Source organism: Humulus lupulus, chromosome 5 (assembly GCF_963169125.1).
Source record: "Humulus lupulus chromosome 5, drHumLupu1.1, whole genome shotgun sequence".
Taxonomy (NCBI): Eukaryota; Viridiplantae; Streptophyta; class Magnoliopsida; order Rosales; family Cannabaceae; genus Humulus; species Humulus lupulus.
Genome location: NC_084797.1, coordinates 164,043,119 through 164,058,384, shown reverse-complemented (window position 1 = coordinate 164,058,384; position 15,266 = coordinate 164,043,119).

Sequence of the window (15,266 nt, the reverse complement as noted above, 5' to 3'; positions counted from 1 at the left end):
GTGGGGTGTACCAGTATTATTTGTGAAGAAAAGAGATGGATTGTTACGGATGTGTATTGACTACTGATATTGGATAAGGTGATTACAAGGATAATTATTCACTGTTTAAGGTTTACGACTCGAGTGATCAATTGCAAGGAAAGACAAGATTTCTAAAGGTTTATCTTTGATGTGGTTATCACCAGCTGAGGATCATGGACGAAGACATTCCAAGGACTGATATCTGCATGCGACATGTTGTAACGCCCTGAATAGCCAAAACCGCTACACTATGTGTTTATAAAGGTGCAAGACTTGCTAATCAAGTCATTTAGTTAAAAGCGTTTCAAATCACATCACCAATGAACTAGGGTTAAAAGGTTTTGGTCATAAAATAAACATTTCTTATAAGTAAATGTTTTACACAAGGGATCCCAAAAGAAACAGTGTTTGAAAGTCAGGTTACAAAATTGACAAAGAACAAACAACTGCTGGCCACTCTAAGGGCAAAACAGACATTTATGGTCCTCCCGTTCCTGTCTCCTCCTCAACCGTAGCGGCTGAGCAGCTGATCATGTACATTCTGCTCTCAGAGCTCTCTGATTCAGGGTTGATCAAGCTTGCCCTTGCCTTTACCTGCACCACGTAGCACCCGTGAGCCAAGGCCCAGCAAGAAAACATAATGTTATAGTACAAACAATGATAACAATTGAATAATCCTTAAAGCATGTTCATATACTTAGCATACCACATTAATCACATAGTCCACAGACATAACCAGAGAATCAACAAACCAACACTCAGCTATTTAGCACGAAAAATCCATTAATTAATAATATTAGTCAAATCACATAATAATCAGGGTCAACACCCTTAGGTCGCACCCTCTGTATACCCCACTGACTCCGGTCCGCTTAAACCGAGCTCAGTGCATAATAAGTTGTCCTCAGCTTCCAGTGGCTGAGCCACGCCCTGTGCATTAATGTAAACTCCGGCACTCTTAGGCCATTTTTTTTATATTTACATGGCATAATACCATCCTTTCTAAAGCATACAAAATAGGGAACCCTTAGTCCCATTATAAATTCACAACCAGGTGCAGTTTTCTTACCTTTAATTTCCAAGTGTACTGACTACGAGGGATGCCTCTTGAGCACGATCCGCTTCCCGAGCCCTAGCTTAGTACCTAGTCACAACCAAGATAAGGGATACCATTAATGATTGTAAAAGGTCTTCCAGATAAGGTTCTAATTTACGGGACATCGAACTCCACCAAACACAGTAGTAGAATCGATCCCGATCACCCTAGGTTAAATTCCCATGCTTAAAATCCCAAAAACACAAATTTCCTTAAGGGTCACGGCTCAAGCTCCCTATGCCGCGGCATGTCCCCAACCAGGGGCTCAACCTTGCCTAGAAACTGACACGGGTCGTGGCCCTACATGCCCCATGTCGTAGCCTGCCCTCCATCTTTAGAACTTAATAGCTTCAGAGGGTTGCGGCTCACCAAGAACTATGCCGTGGCTCGACCCCTTTGAACCCAGAAAAACCACCATTTTTAACTCTCAAACATCACTCAAAACCTCTCATAACCATCCCACTAATATACTCCAACTATCACAAACATTCCTGCATGATTTCAGAAGCTTAAGCTAGCAGAAACCTATTCTAAAAACTCATCAAAACACCATTTTAATTTCTGAAACTCACACACTCAAGAGCTCCAAAACTAGTCAAGAAAACACTAAGATTCAAACATTAGATTATAAATTCGAGCTTACCTTTCGCTAATGAACCAATTCTCTATGAAATCTCTGAGCTAACTCCCAAGTTCCAAGCTTTAATTCAGTCCTTCAATGTCAAAACCCATAAACACCTCAAAACTCATCCATAACCACATAATTTAACCACCATGCATAAAATTATGGCTTACCTTAACTCTTGATTGAATCCTTAGCTAATCCTTGAGCTAATCTCCTAAATCACAGCTCCAATTCTCTGAATTCCAGCCAAGTTCTTCTTGGTTCCTTGTGGTTTCCTTTGAGAGAGAAAGAGAAGAGGAGGGAAGATCGGTTTGGTTTTTGTTCCACCGTGTTCTATATTTTACTTAGTCTATCCCTAAGCACTTAAGCCAATCCCGAGGCTCGGGGTACCGAAAACTTCCACGAGGGCAAAATGGTAAAATTCCCTACTATTCCGACCTAAGCTTCCTAATCTCAAATATATCTCCAATTATTTATTTCCATAACCCGATAACCCAAATAACCATCTAATACCCGAAATACCCCTTGACTTTTCCCAAGTCAAGTATTAGGTCCCATAGTGACTTTCCGGCTAACTAGTTCCCTAGGATCGTCGCAAGTCGCATGCTGCGGATTTACCCACATAATAATGTGGTCCTCACAGTTATAACATATAATCACATAATCACACAAGCATGCTTATCACAGAATCATGCATTAAACTACTTAATTCACACATCAACCAATTATGCCCTCCCGGCACACTAATCAAGGCCCTTAAGCCATATTAGTGATTTTGGGTCGTTACACATGTACACCATGAATTTTTGAGGATGTCTTTTGGAGTGATCAATGCTCCATCAAATTTTATGGAATGGACGAATTGAGAGTGCGAGGATCGTTTGGATAAGTTTATGATGGTGGTAATTTATGACATATTGGTCTATTCTCAGTCAGAAAAAGAACACGAAGAACATCTTTGTTTGGTACTTCGGAGGCTATGTGAGGTTCAAGAAGTGTAAGCGCTGGGTTATATTGGGAGAAAGACTAGTATTATGGTGGATCCAATCAAGATGGAGCCAGTCAGAAATTTGGCTAAGGCCAAGGAGTGCTTCAGGAATTACAAGATTCCTTTTAATTGTGGGGTATTATTATCATTTAGTTGAAGGGTTCTTGAGGATTGTAACACATTTGAGCAAGTTTACTCGTAAGAACCTAAAGTTTGGGTGGACCAACAGGTGTGAGAACAGTTTTCAGGAAATGAAGTGGTGGTTAATTACTGCGTCAGTACTCAGTCTTCCTTCAGATTGAGAAAAGTTTGTGGTTTACTACAACATTTCTAGACAGGTTGGGAAGGTGATTGCTTATGCCTCACAACAGTTAAAGAAATATAAACAGTGATTTCCTACTCACAACTACAGCTGACAGCGGTGGTATTCGCACCAACACCACTTATATGGAGGACATGCGTGAGATATACACGGACATAAGAGTTAAAGCATTATGCTATCCAGAAAGATTCAAACATGAGATAGAAATATTGGTTAAATCGGTTAAGGGTTATGACTGTGAAATCCCTTATCATTTAGGTAAAATCAATGTGAAGGCTAGTGCCTTATGTTGGAAGGGTTCGAGCCTGGTGGATAGTTTTAAACAAATCACAAGAAAGCTAGCTAAGGAGATTACCAGTGTTGGTATAGAGTTCGTGGCTAGTAAGCTAGCAAATAGAACCCCTCAATCTACTATCATCGATAAAATTAAAAGGAAATGCAAAGAAGTGAGATCCACGATTTGTAAGGGACAGAGAGGAGGTCTTAGGTGGAGTGGCTAAGGACCTTACTATTTCTATATGGATATGTTGAGATATAAGGATCAAATATGTGTTCCGATAAATGATTGTGTTAAGGAAGAAATTCTATATGAGTTTCATACCTCTCCATTCTCATTACATCCAGATACCATGAAGATGTGTCAAAATTTGAAATCTTTATATGGGTGGTCAGGGATGAAGAAAGACATAAATGAATATGTGGCAAGTGCCTAACTTGTCAACAAGTGAAAGATGAATACCAGAGGCTAGCGGGGTTATTTTCAGCACTCTAGAATGGAAATGGGAGAATGTAACTAGGGATTCTGGAGCATGAATTGTATAGGATGGTGGGATGGCACAACTTGGTATGGATGATCGTGGATTGATATACTAAGTCGATGCACTTTCCACTTGTGCGAACGAATTGTAGTGTGAAATAGTATGCTAGGTTATATATGCAGGGAGATTGTACATCTCCATGGGACACCAAAGTTTATAGTGTCGGATTGCGATCTTATATTTTTTTTCTTACTTCCATGATTTAGGAAGGCGTGTAGGAGGCGATGGGTACAAAGCTGAAACTTAGTACATATATCATCCTCAGTCACACGGGTAATCAGATTGAGTGATCTAGATATTTAAGTACATGCTTTAGGAATGTGTATGGGACTTTGAAGGATCAAGGAGTGAGTACCTTCCCTAAATCGATATTTTTTCTACAATAAGGTTATCAGTCGACAACCGGAGTCGCTCTGTATAAGATATTAATGGATAGTAAGTATCACCCGTTTCTAGGTATGAAATGGGAAAAATGAGGTATCTTGGTTCTGAAAAGGTTCAGAGGACTAATAAAGTTATTGGGAAATGTTAGAGTGGGAATGCTCGTTTCACAAAAAGGACAGAAAAGCCATGTAGATCCAAATATAGGAACGTGGAGTTCCAGGATTGGGGATTTTTAGGTTCACTGAGTTTCACAAATGAAAGAGTTGAAATAATTAGGAAAGAAAAGGAAATGGAGCCCTAGGTTTTTTGGACCTTTGTAATTATAGAAAGAATTAGGCAAGTTGCCTAAAGATTAGCCATTCCCCAGTACTGACGAGGGTCCCTAGGGTGATTTAGGTATCGATGCTAAGAAAATATGTGCCAAATACTAGATTGCAGGCGTTATCTATGAAGAGAAGCTCGTGGAGATTCTGAATGGAAAGAATAAAGATTTACAGAATAAGACTTTCATCGTAGAGAAAGTGTTATAGAGAAATAGCAAAGTAGGGAAAGAGACTCAGAAGTTGGAGTCAGATATGCAGGACCGGTATCCCAAGGTGTTCAATTAAATTTCGAGGACGAAATTTCTATAAGGATGGGATAGTTGTAACATCTCAAAATCTCTAATGGAATTAAGTGTATTTCTTAGCGTTTTGGAAGGACACGTGGGGTAATTATATGCTTGTGTAATTGAGTATGCACGAATAGGTGAAGACATGGGTTCAAATTGGGGAAGAACACCATGATTTCTGGGTTTATTTTCAGATTCTGGTGCCCTAATTCGATTGCGCTAGTGTCCCAGAATTGGTGGGATTTTTAATTTGATTTTGGGTTTTAGACTAGTTGCGTGACCGCGCCAGTGCCTTAGAAACCCTAAAATTTATGTGAGCGCGACCACGCCAGGAGCCCCGAAATGTAGATTTTCTGAATTTTGGGAATAAGGCTCAGGGCTTCGACGGTCTGTCTTAGGGGCACACTTGGGGATTTAGGGGACGTTTTTAGTACCCCATTAACTGGGTAGATAATTCCTATGGTTAGAGATTTAATTAGTACTCGGGATCTAAGTTTAATCCATAATGAGTGCTTCTTTTATGTTGTGAATAGGGTTTCGCAAGCACGAGAAAGGGATCACACTCGAGGTCATTCCGTCTGCAACACAGGACCCAAGGTAAGAAAATTGGCATATACACATAGAGCATATTGGTTATCATGCATACTAACATTGAATTATTTGGGAATAATGGGTGCAATTGACATTCGATCATCGTGTGTTACGTGGGTTGGTCGGCCATTGTGTGTAACATAGGTCGTGAAGGCGAGTTCAATTTAAGGGTGTAGTCCCCACTCGCCTGGCATGGACCATAGGCTTGGTGCCGGAGTATGCACCTCGCTCAGTTGGGTCGTTCGCCAAGGCTGCTGTCTTGGGTCATGTAAATGATTTGTACGATTGAAATAAATGTATTTGTGAACAGTGAAACATGTAAATGATTTATATGATTGGAATAAATGTATTTTGTATCTTTGAAGCATGTGTTTATTGCTTATAAATAATTGGATTATCATTATGTCATGTGGGGTTTTCTTGCTAGATCTTGGCTCACGAGTGCTCTATGGTGCAGGTAAGGGCAAGCTAGAGTTGGACCATCCATAAGTTGGAGGGATTTGGAGTGACGTGTACATATTCGGCCTACTTGGCCATCAGGGTCAAGTTATTTTGAGGAAATTAGAACATTAGTTCGATTTTGCCGCTGAGGTTGGTTTTTTTTTATGTTTAATATAACTATCTTTCATTTATAAACTTTTGGGATCCCATGTATATGTTCAAACCTTTTAATGAAAAGTTTAATTTTATTGACCAAACTTTTTAATACATAAAGCATAATTTAATTTTAATTACAATTTTGAGTCCAAATGACTCGCTTATCGAGTTAAGTACTATTTTAAACATATTGTGTAACGATCCTAGATTAGTAAGAAATTACATATACCCACAACACTCATTTCTAAAAACTTTGAACCCGTCTAACCCACAAAATCCTACCCATGATATACTTTGAACTTGCAAAGCGCACAGTAGATTTAAAATTTACTCAAATCAAACAACAGCATCATCATATGTACCTTGATGGAACACCACGGTCGAAGGACATAGGAGCTTGTCAATGTGACAACAGTGACTTCGATGAAGCTATCATTTAGCTTTGAAAATGATGGAAACTGCACAACAATTCTAAACATGGCAACTAGAAGTGCTGGCAGAGGGATAACTAGTTGTATTCTCCAATAGGTTATGACGGTGAAAGCTTCACTAAGTTTTCTCGAGTTGTGTGGTTGGTTGTGCACAAAGGGAAGTTTTTATGGGGCTTCTAAAATTGAACTCATCTATATCTTCTTTGACCTAAGTCAGACCCAACTATTTAGTGGCCCAAAATATACCCAGGGGGTACCAAGCCCTACTTCTTATGTCCAACCATTTTTTAGGCCCAAGTTCATGCATAACATTCAACCACCATTTAAGGTCAAGTCTAGGCCCACTTTGCCAAATATTAGACCCATAAACCTTGCTAAAATGAAGGTGTTTATATAAAATTGGTTCCATTTTGAAGAAATTAAAAATCCTTATTGTGTTGATATGGAAAAATGATTGTTGATGGAAGTAATAGTAATCAAGAGCAACTTGTGGAGCACGATGATAAGATCCAAATTGAAATGCCAACAATGGAGCAAATAAATGTTGACACCTCAAATTATGGTTTGCCAATTAACTGGCTCACTAGCCATTATTTTTGGAGGTTTCAAATTCAAAGGAGCAAAGCAACATCAATGGCAACTAGTTTAGAATTTTTCTACTTTTCTTTGGATCGATACCATTTTGGATTTGGGATGAGATTCAAAAGGAAATTCTTAATTGGGGTCTACCATTCTCATAAGATGAACTTGGGCATGAGTTCTTTTTCATAAATGGTGTGATGATTTAGAATACATACATAGATATATTATCTAGAATATTATTTCATTATTTTTTAGCTTTATTACAAAGGCTATATAAGCCTAAGAAAAGAATGTGTAAAACCCTAAATTGGATATCTTAATAAATAATTTATTTTATAACTCAAAAGTGTTCTTTTGAAAGGTTTTGAAGTGGTTGTCTAGACAAACTGATAATTTGTCGCAACAACTTGATTTTTCCAGATTTGTTTTCTTAAGTCTTAATTTTCCAAAAATCATCAAATCTTTATATGGAAATTTTCTACTTGAATATTTTGTCCATATATGTTGATATCCATTGAGAAAGATTGTTGTGTTTATGAAAAGATTTTTCTTTAAATAAAATACTCGTTTCTTTTTTTAGACTTGAAAACTTTTTGTCAATTGATTAAAGAATATTTTGTGATATCTTTATTGACAAAATTCGTGGTCATTGTAGGTTGTAAAAATAAAGGATATTTTTCCTTAAAGAATATCGTTTCCTTTTTTGGAAAAGAAAACTTTGTGTAATGAAGAAAATATTTGCAATCTTTCTTTATTTAAATAATATGTTGTGATATTATAATTCATTAATGCAGATCATGAGCTATACTAAGAAAGGAATCAAAATCCAATTGGTCAAAAAATTCATTCTAATGAATCTTATTGTCAGTTTACCCATCTCATTCATCTGTCATGACACAATTTGACAGACAGACAAAATTTTCTAAGTAAAGAAATTGTACATTTCTCTCTTTATTTCTTGCAGATTTTATGGAATCCTTTCAATGACCATCTCAGCTATAAATAAGAGTCCAAGTAGCCAGAAAAGCTTGTCTCTTTCATTCACATATTGTGTAGTATCTTTGTATTGTTGAAAGAGTTTTTTTTTTTTTTTTGTAAGCCTAAGTGTGGATTACTTAGTCTAGTATTTTGGTACTTGTAGCATCCATTCTTGTATACATGTATTTCTTTGTAAATAGGTGTCTTTCATTGATAATGAGTTTAACAACCTTTGGGAGAAGATTTTGCCAAGACTTTCTTCAGGAGGAAGAAAGCATTCATCAACCTTTGAAGGGATTTCAAGAGTGTTGGTATCTCAACCAAAACTGGATTTGTGACAATAGAACAACAAGGTTTTGGAAAATGTATATAGAGGGAGTCTATCGTTGTATAAGTCAATGTGCTTTTTTTACTTTGTGATACTTTACTAATCAATTTCATCTCTGGGCGTGGCCCCATGAAATAGGTTTTCTGAACCATGTAAAAAACTCAAGTGTTAATTTTTATACTCATTTTTATTATTGTTATAACAACCTCTCTGACAACTATCTAAGTTGTCTTCACAAACTATGCATCTGCTAAAACAACTAAAACAATATTTCGCATTCAATTAAGTTGTTTAATTTAATTACTTTGTAATCATTAAAAACAGAATTTCAAAATGTAATAAGACACACTATCATATATTGAAATAGTCTTTATTGAGAGTTTCTTCCACTTGGAGTTTTTATTAAGTGGGTTTTAGGACTCTTTTAGGGCGTTGATTAAGGTATCATTTTAAGTGTTTTTTGAGTTGTTTTGTGCGATTTTATGCTTTGTTTTGTTTTATTTCAAGTTTTGAAGGCCAAGGGGAAGTATGAAGTGAAATGGTAATGAAAAAGGAAAGCATGAAAAAATTACCATTTTTAGGCAGGTAGCACGACTGTGTTGGGTTATGGGCACGATCACGTAGTGTGAATAACGAAACTACGCCAAGTCGCTTCAAGAGCCTTTTTGGTCAATTTTGAGAAGGAAAACTTTGTATTTGACATTTTAACATGGAGAACACTACAAAAACATAATTAGAAGCATTTTTAGTCAATTTTGGAGAGCCATTATAAAAAAATAAAAATAAAAAAGAAGAAGAAAAAGACATTAGAGGCTAGATGAGAGATGGAGTTAAGTCGTTTTAGAGTTTTTTTCTTCTTTCTTCCTCATGCACTTTCTATTGAATTCCATAGCTGTTTTAGTTGTTATTGTGAACTAAACATATTTAATAGGGTTATAATGTAGCACTTTGAATCTTTATTATTATCTATGAATGATTTCATGTTTTCTTTTTCATCTCTTTATTGAATTATTTAGTTTATGCTTAATGCTTGTTATTGATTGGCCATCTTTTGCATGATTTATGATTTTAATTCAAGATCTAAGAAGTGGGAATTAGGTATGTTATAATTAAATAATCATAGATACATATTGGATGAGAATACATGTATGATTTGTGTAGCTTTTGAGTTTTTGTGTTTAATGTCTTTTACATGTTAGAATTATCACATTACGTGTAGAGAATTCACATGTCAAAGTTGATAGGATTGGTTAAATTACAAAGTCCAAGTGGTCTTACACAAGCTAGGTGTAAAACCCTAAACGGTTTCACATAGTAAAGATATGAAATTTGAATTTTCGTTGTAGCCATTTAAAAATTTTATTTTTGGGTTCAAAGTGATACATTGAGGTATCTAATGATTCCCAAAAAGTTTGGGAATATTTGGAGGTGTTTAAGGTCACTTTTGAGAAGTTAGACCTGCCTATGTGGTGTTGCGTTGACTTGGGCTAATCGCAGCAGATGACATTGAGGTATCTAAGGATGCCCAAAAAGTTTAGGAGCATTTAGAGGTGTTTATGGTCACTTTTGAGAAGTTGGACCTACCCATGTGGTGTTGCATCGACTTGGGCGAATCGCAGCAGGCGATGCATCGCCTGACATGTCCGCACAAACACGTGTTGTAAACTCCAAATGATGTGTTCAATAGCTCTATTCCTATTTGATGGACTTAATGACGATGCCTACACTATAAAATGGTTTTCTTAGAGTTTTGATAGAATTGATCACTCTTTCAAATCTCTCTCTCTCTCTCTCTCTCTAGCTCTCAAGATCATGAGTTTTCTCCAAGAAATTCATAAAGAAAGGCTTGTCTTTGTGAATTTCAAGGCTTCTTCAATCTCAAGCATCCATCAAGGACTAGCAAATAGAGAATTGGGACGATGATACATCTCATGTATAAGCCTTGGTTTTGATTCTCTTCTACAAATGATTCAAATGGTGTTCTAATTAGGGTTTGAAGCTTGCAAGAAGAACAAGGAGTTTTATTCTACAACTAGGGTTTGATTTTCTTTGTCTTAATCTTTTATTGGACTTTGTCAAGTGTAATTGTGTGTAGATTCTTGTTATTGTGGTCGTGTAATCTCACTCTCTCTCAACAAAACTGAGTTCTTATATCTTGAGAAAGAGTAGGATTCACTTAGTAAACTCACTATCATTATAGGAAGAATAGTCATGAAATCTAAATAATAATGATAATAATAATAGAGTGGATTAGTTGATGAAATTAAATATCCTAGAGCTTTAATCTATTGAATACATCTTTTTTCATTGGTAATTAATAGTCAATCCTCGTGAGACAGATCTTTACTTTCACTACCAATACTTGTTTACAATTACGTGCACTTGCATATCAAAATTTCCACGACAAGTTTTTAACGCCATTTTGTTTGCCATGAATTTGGCTTTAGCTATACTTACCTAAGTCAATCCACTACATCACAAATACAATTTAATATTTTTCTCCTGCTCAACCCAATTGTAGAGCCCTAATGAAGTCAATCCCCTATACTACAATGGACCAAGGAATACTCCTGATTTTCAATTCGCTTGGGGAAGCTTTGGGGTACTTAGTGAATCATTGACACTTGTCATATCTTGTGGTGAACTCCTTTGCATCTTGCTCCATTGCAAGTCAGTAGTTATCCTAGCAAATTTCCTTTCTTGCTAATGAATACCCCTGTGTGGTTTCCACATTTAATTCGAAATTAAATTTATCTCAAGTTATTTTTTGGAGCATGTAGTGGACTCATCAAGGAGCTTGTAAAACTCCTTTAGCTTCAATGACAAGGTGTTGATTTTCTTTATGTTTACACCATGTCGATTTTATTTTATTTTTTTGCATCTTGGTGTGCTTGCTTGTGTAGGCCAAAGCAACCAACAAAAAGAAAAGATATAACTGTAATACTCAAGTTGAATTTTTTTTACTTAAGTAAATGTTTGATGAATTTTTTTGATAATTAAAATAATATTGAGTATATTATTATAATTAAATTAGTATGAGTGGATTACTTAGATAATGTCTTTGGAGACTTTAGACTAAAATAAATATAAGTATAATTATTCATTTTAGTGCATAGTTTTGGGTGGTATCTCATTATTAGAACATTAGAATGATTTTAGAAATTATTTGGGTACTATAGACAAGTCTTGCAAGACTCTAGAATATGATTTTACGTGTTAAAGATACATATTATCGTGAATTTTATTTTTGGACAATGGTTTGTGGTGTAGGCCAAATATATGAAGCACCATGTTGGGGTTTAGTCATTTGTTTAAGATAATTAATTATTTAATTGGCTTAATATTAAAGGTAATGGATGCATGGAGGTAGTTATTATCGCTTAATGGTGATCATGTATACTTAGATCATGTTTTAGTTACTTAGTGGGTGATTAAGCACATGGTTAGTGCCAAAAAACTCGATTTTTGGCCATGTAGTGTTTTGAAGGGAAGGAGAACATTAGTGGTAGTTACCTCCTATAAAATATAGAGGGAAAGGAATGGTTACCAAGCATTCAGGGCAGCCACCATTTAAAATTAGAGAGAAAGAAAGGGAGAAAGAAAAGAATAAGAATAATTAAGAGCAGTAGAGGAGTTCGACCAAGGCATAGGTCACAAAGGGTAAGTTTTGATCCTCTTTTTCCTTGACGTTTTCAATTTGGGTTGATTCTTAGAGATCCTCATTGTGCTTGTAGAAGTTTGGAGATCACCATTGGAGAGGAAGAACACAAGTTTTCGACCATTGGAGGTAATTTAGATCTTGAGTTTTGATATTTAAATCTTCAAGTTGTGGTGTTATTCTTGAGTACATGAAAATGGTAATGCGATTTTGGTGTATAGATCTAAACTTGAATTGTTATTGGGGTGGTTACCATATCTTTTTTTAGGATTTGGGTTTGATATTCTTTCTTAAATATGAGTAATTCAATTATTTGAAATTTCTAAGTTTGTTCAATATGAGTTTTTTGCTTGAATATAGATTCGGGTTTAATATTCAATCTGGGTTTATTGATGGATTTGATAGAACACAATATGGTGAATATAGTTTAGGGTGTTAATTTGGCTTTTTCATATTTTCATGAAGAACATGAAGGTGAAGAACATTGTTAATTTGAAGAATGAATTTGTGTATTTGATTTTTGTTGATGATGTAATTAATTAATAAACTAAGTTTGATTTTTAGTTTTTAATTTAGATGTATAAGTTGTAATAATATAGTTTTTTAATAAATAGGTTTAGTTTTTATTTTTTTTCTTAAAAAATAATTTATATATATAATTTATGTATTTATTAATTAATTTTTTAAAATAATAATGAGTAGGACCAATCACAAAGTGACATGTGTCACTTTAGTCAGCAATTAATGAAAGTTAACAGATTAACTGTGCAGAATTACTCTTTTATGAACATTGGGTATTTTTCTGCAAAAAAAAAAAAAAATTGGATATATAGCAACAACAAATTCAAAACATTGGGTATTTATGCCTCTAATTATCCACATTAATATAATAAACTTAAATAATTTGACTTGATATATATATATATATGGAAGACTTCTCAATGGTTATTACCCATGGATGGTTACCATAAATCACTAAACAAGTTTTTGATGATGAATGATTATAATGATGATGAAAATAAATATATAAAATAAATCATTTTTAAAAAAAAATAGATTAATTAGATAATAAACATTAGTTGGAAAGATGATAGTCTCATTAATTATTCCCATTAATTGCAAAATGATTTTTTTTCTCATGGAATGGATAAAATGAATGAATCAAGAATGAAGAAGGAATGGAGAATGAATATTAAATAAGATTTTTTTTATTCTTTAATTAATAAATGTGTAACCGCCATGTCATTAGGTAGCCCTTCCAAAAATTTAAAAAAGTCAAAATTTATTTTTAAAAATATTAATTAATAATTATAAATATAGATCATTGATCAGAATCCAATGGTTAATATTAAAGTAACAATTAAGAGTACCTTCCAATCACTCTTGAATATTTTAACTTATTTTTTTTACCTTATTTTTTGGGTTCTTACAAAATTAATAAATATGAAAAATTACATTTCTTCATTTCATTATATTGTCTCATTAGGTAAAAAAAATATTATTTGGATTTCTCCTTTTGATTTCTTTCTCTCTTTTTTCTTTATTGCTAGTGTTTAAAGCAAAAGTGAAGAGATATTAGCCTGATAAAATAAAAAGAAAGGAAAGATTTAAGAAATAACAATTGTTGGGAGAGAGTGAGATTACACCACCACAATAATAAGAATTTACACACATTACGCTTGACAGAGTCCAATAAAAGATTAAGATAAGGAAATGCAAACCCTAGTTGTAGAACAAACTCCTTGTTCTTTCGCGCAAGCTTCAAACCCTAGTCGGAACACCACTTTTACCCATTGATGAAGAGAATAAAAAACAAAGCTTATACATGAGATGTATCATTGTCCAAATTATCTATTTCCTAACCCTTCATGGATGCTTGAGGCTTTCTCTAGTAAGAAAGGGAATTGGGATTGAACAAGCCTGAAAATTCACAAAGACAAGCCTTTTCTTTATGAATTTCTTGGAGAAAACTTATGATATTGAAAGCTAGAGAGAGAGAGGGGTTGAAGAGAGATTTGAAAGAATGACCAAGTCCATCAAAACTCTAAAAGCCTCTTTTATCGTATAGGCACTATCATTAAGTCTAACCAATAAGATTATTTGGAGTGTAAAACATGTAACTGTACGGACACGTCAGGTGATGCATCACCTGACTATAGGCGATGCATTGTCTACTAGTAGGCGATGCATCATTTGAAGTGTAAAACACGTAATTGTATGGGCACGTCAGGCGATGCATCGCCAGACCATACGGGATGCGTTGTCTACTAGCAGGCGATGCATCCACTGTAATGTTAGGTAGAAAATTCAAACTTTATGTGATATATCGCCACAAGAAGGCGATGTAACATCATATAGGCACGTATAACTTCTCAAAAGTGACCTTAAACACCTTCAAATGCTTGCAAAAATTTTGGGCATCTTTAGATACCTCAATATATCACTTTGGACCCAAAAATACAATTTTTAAATGCTTACAATAAAAAATCAAATTTCACATATTCATTATGTGAAATGATTAGTGTTTTACACCTAGCTTGTGTAATACCACTTGAGCTTTGTATTTTAACCAATCCTAACAACAACTACATATTTTTGTTGAAAAATAGTCTATATATGTTTTTTATGGCTACAAAGTATAAAAAGTTGAAGAATAACATTTTTGGTGGTGTTAGGTTTTTGGTTGTGACCACTGTCATTTGTGGCTACAACCATGGGTCTCAACCAAGCATGGCGTTGTGGCCATAGTCATTTTTGGTCGTGGCACCATGACTTGATACTTCAAGGTTTATGTATTTATTTATGCCACAACTAACATTTTTTTCCTCGCTACAACCTCCACTCTTGGACTTGTCTCTACCACAACTAGTATATAAAATTGCAGGGGTAAGGGTGGGTTAAAGTTACATCCTCAATGTAAATTTGAAGAAAAGAAAACCTCCCTCTCTTTAGTTATGGTTTATGAAGAATTCTTGTGTAATTAATCTTCAAGACAATGCTTTCAAAGGGAGTTTAATAAAATTATTTTCCCTTCCTTATGTTTTGGTTTAATTTTCTTGTACTTGTTTACTCTTGATTATTAAGATTGGTGTTGGGGAGCATTCATTTTCCTTGTAGTAGTATTAGAGCCAAGTTCAGCTAAGTGTTAATCTCAAGGTTTTTAATGGTGCATTATAGAAAATCTACAGTAAGATAAAGGAGCGATCCATTGAGATTAGTGATTTTAGAGTTCTTTGA